This window comes from Pistacia vera, unplaced genomic scaffold, assembly GCF_008641045.1.
Source record: "Pistacia vera cultivar Batoury unplaced genomic scaffold, PisVer_v2 Contig550, whole genome shotgun sequence".
Classification (NCBI taxonomy): domain Eukaryota; kingdom Viridiplantae; phylum Streptophyta; class Magnoliopsida; order Sapindales; family Anacardiaceae; genus Pistacia; species Pistacia vera.
The window spans coordinates 535,238-540,549 of NW_022196391.1; the positions used below are offsets into that span (position 1 = coordinate 535,238).

Consider the following 5,312-nt stretch of genomic DNA (forward strand, 5'->3'; position numbering starts at 1 on the left):
TTTGTAAATGAAATAAAAGAAAAAATTTGACTTTAGTATGGACTGGCATCCATTCACAATTTTTTTTTTAATTTTCAATTTTTTTTTCATTTATAAACAAATACAAGGAGAAATGAAACTTGTTTTTGGAGGCCTAAATTTTCAAACATTCTAATTGAAAATTTTAAAGAATTTTTTTATAAACTAAAATTTGGGCCTCCCAAATTGAATGTAAAATTTTTTAAATTAAACATGACAGATGTCCATCTAAAAGATATGTCTTTGATATAAAATTTTTTAAAATATTTTGACGTATGGACACTTGTCCATAGTAAATAGACACCCGTCCATAAAGATGGACGGGCGTCCATTATTTTTCTTTTAAATTTTTTTGGACGGCGATCATACATATGAACAAGTTCATTAATATGGGCGAGCGTACATAAATGTTGGAAGACCGTTCATTAATGACTCCAGCGTAGTCGCGTCTGATTGGTTCTCAGGTACTTCGGTACAAAAATTCAGTGTCTGTAGCATTACTCACTAATTATAGTTGGTGCAGAATATATGTTAATGAGTCCACTTAGAAATCCTATATATAAACTTATTCATATAAGTTGATAAGTTATAATATATTTAGACAACTTAAAATTCAAGATAATTGAAACAATTTAAATAATGAGGTTAATATGTTAGATTAGAGTATTTACTTTAGTGCTATCAAAAACATGTTAAGACTATTATCGAACTAAAAACGTCATATAAATAATATTAAAAATATATATTATTATGAATAAATCTATGCCGGTCTCTTGACACTTTTCCAGTTTCAACTTGGGTGATATCGATGTCCAGTCCTTTGAATTGTTTAGCACAATTGTCAGCTTCTGATTCCTCTTGTCCATCATTCAACAATCTGGAAAACCCTTCAGCCAAATTCTTCTTTGCCGCTGGAGAAACGCCATTGTTCCCAATAATTGATTCCAAAACTGACTCTCCAAGTTTTTTATTATCTATCTCCACCTTCCAGGATTCCCCTATCGATTCATCTTGCGAGAGGCCTATCTGCAGGAGAATAAAATACATATATAAATTCTGACCCCTTCAATTTAGATACGTCTTTTAATACAAAAGTCAGTTGCAATTTGCATGAAAAAATACACGAAGGCAACTTCGATTTTATATTTTCGTTTCATATATATGTTACTTACTGTCAATAGGGAAGTTTTCATCCTTGAAGGCCTCAAGGAATTGCTCAATGGCTTCGGTTTCATCATCTGTGTAAACTCCCAGTGATTTCCAAATAGCCATGCAATTTTCAGCAACCTTCTGTGAGTATTGTTGACCAGTTAATGGCAAGATCATTGTCACTCACTCACTCTAATGAATTTCTCAAAGGGACCTGCAAAATGATACCAAAACTATCATTCATAATCCAAAACAAAACTTAGGATGATATATTTTAATTTATCATAATTTATATATAATTATGGTATAATTATGAAAAACTTGTCCACCTCACGTTCACTTAACGACCAAAATTAATGCATTGAAAGCGGACAGAGAAAAGAATCATTACCTGTAACGATATCTCTAAAGAGCTCAACGGATTCAGATAACTCCCTGGCACTCTTCTCCTTCCACTTGTTGGAGAGTGCTGACACAACGCTATCTTCAATGTACACTCCGACCGCGGTGAACTTCACGAACTTGCCTTGAATTTCCAAACCTCTCACCCCTGCGCAAGGTAGCACCAATTAAGAGTTATTGAGTCATGTCAAATAGTACTAAAAGAGAAGAAAACGACAAATGCGGTGCACCGTGTAGCGTAATTCAATAACCTGCGCCAGCGAGGAAGTGAGTTTTGGTGGAGGTAGGAGGTCTACAGGTGGAGGAGAAGGTGTAGTTTTCGACCTGTCTATGGGTGACGACCTGTGGGGGATTCATTTTGAAAAGACAAGTGGTTTTGATAGAAAGAAAAGTGAGGTTTGAGTTGAGCCTGAGAATAGCATAACTGGATATTTGTGGTGGTATTTATACAAGGAGAGGGAAGGGAGTTGGTTTTATTTGTGAACATAAATTGTTATTTTTTTTTTTAATTTAGTAACGGTAAATCGGGCATTTCGAATAGGTCAAAGATACGGACGGCACATCAGGATGATAATAAAACTACGGACAATGAATTTTTGCATTAAAATTTTTTACCAAACGAAGTGGCATCTAATCAAATGCAGACACATTGGATAGAAAATACGTCTTCCGTGAATGGATGATCGTCCAACAATCACGGACAATCGTCCATACTTTATAGATGACTGTTCATCATGAATGGATAAATGTCTACAAAAATATCAATAGATCCCTGTCCATATTATATGGACGAGTGTCCATTTACTATGGATGGACATCCATATAAGATGAACGCTCATCTAAAAAAAATTAAAAACAAAATGATTGACGCTTGTCCATCTAATACGGACAAGTATCCATATAAAATGGATGGTCGTCCATATGCAATGGATGACTGTCCATTGTTATTCGAGTTTAATAAAAAAAACTATTTCAAAATTCAATTTTCGTAGGTATTGGGGTTCAGTTTACCAAACTCTTTGTGAAACCCCTTAAAGTCAATGCCAAACTTCCTCCAAATTACTAATTTTGGAATTTGGAAATTCCAGTCTTAGATAACAAAAGTAGTACTTTAAAGAATTATTAATTAAGAAAAATGCTATGGACACTGATGCTTTATACCGAATTTTTACACTGAACGATGTGTCCACTGAATCAGACGAGTCATGTATCACGTTAACAAATTAACAAATATTCCACGAATGAACGGTCGTCCATCAAATATGGATGACCGTCCATTGTTATTGGACGGCCGTCCACCTACAATGGACGTCCATTCATAGTTTAAACTAAAAAAAATTAGCTTAAATTGTTTATGGACACCCGTCATCTTATGAGGACGACTATCCATATTTATGGACTACCGTCCATATATTATGGACGAGAGTCATTTTACTATGGATGGTCGTCCATATTATATGGATGGACGTCCATATAATTTCAAACGAAATATTTATTTTTAAAGTATAAAATTTGTAAATGAAATAAAAGAAAAAATTTTGACTTTAAGTATGGACTGGCATCCATTCACAATTTTTTTTTTAATTTTCAATTTTTTTTTCATTTATAAACAAAATACAAGAGAGAAATGAAACTTGTTTTTGGAGGCCTAAATTTTCAAACATTCTAATTGAAAATTTTAAAGAAATTTTTTTATTAAACTAAAATTTGGGCCTCCCAAATTGAATGTAAAATTTTTTAAATTAAACAATGGACAGATGTCCATCTAAAAGGGACATATGTCTATTGAATATAAAATTTTTTAAAATATTTTGGACGTATGGACACTTGTCCATAGTAAATAGACACCCGTCCATATAAGATGGACGGGCGTCCATTATTTTTCTTTTAAATTTTTTTGGACGGGCGATCATACAATATGAACAGAAGTTCATTAAATATGGGCGAGCGTACATAAATGTTGGAAGACCGTTCATTCATAAAAGACTCCAGCGTAGTCGCGTCTGATTGGTTCTCAGGTACTTCGGTACAAAAATTCAGTGTCTGTAGCATTACTCACTAATTAATAGTTGCATGCATGATAGTATTAAAATGATAGTATATCAAATAGACTCTTTCAAAAGTCCATTTACTATGGATAGTCGTCCATTGCATATGGACAACCGCCCATTGTATATGGATGCCCGTCTGTATTAGATGGACGGGGATCAATCATTTTGATTTTAAAATTTTTTGGACGGGCATCCATATTATATGGATGTCTGTCCATATTATTTGGACGGGGTCCATTGATATTTTTGTGGATGCTCGTCCATTCGTGATGAACGATCGTCCATAAAGTATGGACCATCGTCCGTGATTGTTGGAAGGTCGTTTATTCATGGGAGACGTGTTTTTTGTCCAATGTGTCTGCGTCTGACTGGATGTCACATCATTCGATAAAAAATTTCAGTGTAAAAAATTTGATGTCCGTAGCATTATTGTCAAGATAGATATCAAGGAATAGAAATGGTAAAAATGTAAATTAAAACCAAATTAAAATATTACCTTTTAGTGTGAACAAAAAATACTCCAATATTCAAACTTCTAAGACAACTAAACTTTCAATTTTTATCCCCAAATAGTATTAATCTGTTCAGTCAGAAGAACAATTTCGTCCCTAAAGTTTAGGTTAGTCTCCTTTAGACTTGTAGAATTTTTTAGTAACATTTTAATCTTTGTCAATATCATTTGGGTCTCCAAAATAGTGAAGTTTGTAGGCGACAACATTAAATGTTATAATAATACTAGAGGTACAAATAAATTTACAAAGATTTCTTATATAAAGTGATGTGACAGAAAATAAATAGAAGAGTGAATACAAAAAGTCAAACTTATCATATTTACTCTTTTATTCATCTCGCTAACTCACTTTATATAAAACCTTTTATTTAATTTAGGTTTTCGTAAGGATCCTAATTGAGTCACATAACGTTAAGACTTGTGGCTTTATAACTACTTGAATATACTCTCTTTACAAGTTATTACAATTGGAATTAGAATAGGATCTCACTATCTTAAGGAATGTGGTGTGATTTATTAATCCATGACTATATTTCATAATAGTTTTACTCCAAAATAAAAAAACTTAGAAAATAAGTTCTAGATATTTATCCAAAAAGAAAAAGCTTAAAAACTCTTATGATACTCAAATACTTCTAGATAAAATTGTTTCGACCGATTCACTTATATTTTCTTTTTATATAAAAGATATGAGACCCAAAAATTAATTCTTGAAGGAAAGGAGAAGCATTAACTAATTTTCATAAATTTTAATTTAATTATAGAATATCGAATTATAAGTCACCTAAATTGAATTTGATTATTTGGAGACTATATATATATATATATATATATAAAGTTTTGGATGGATAATGAAAAAGAAAAATAAATATTTTATTACTGGTATACCCTCACTTAAATGATGGGGTTATGTTACATTATTGTCTTTGTTCGATATAAACTGAATTTCTAAATTCAGAGCGTGTACCAGTTAACTTAACCCAATGAACAAATTTCATGTGGAATTTATAATTTTTCTAAATTATTCACACAGAAGAAAAAGAAGGAAAACATTTATGACGTGGACGTGAAAATATCTAATCTCAGTTTAAACATTAAAAATTAAAACCTAAATAGACTAGCAGGTTGATCTACCTTAAAACTCCATCAAAACGACACCTCATTGTGAGAAAAACGACGTG

The 5,312-nt window shown here is 32.1% G+C and overlaps 1 pseudogene; it reads right to left on the reverse strand.

Annotated features, from left to right (window-relative positions):
- Positions 1 to 750: 750 nt before the first annotated feature.
- LOC116107989 lies at positions 751 to 1,926 on the reverse strand (annotated as a pseudogene).
- Between the last annotated feature and the right edge of the window lie 3,386 nt (positions 1,927 to 5,312).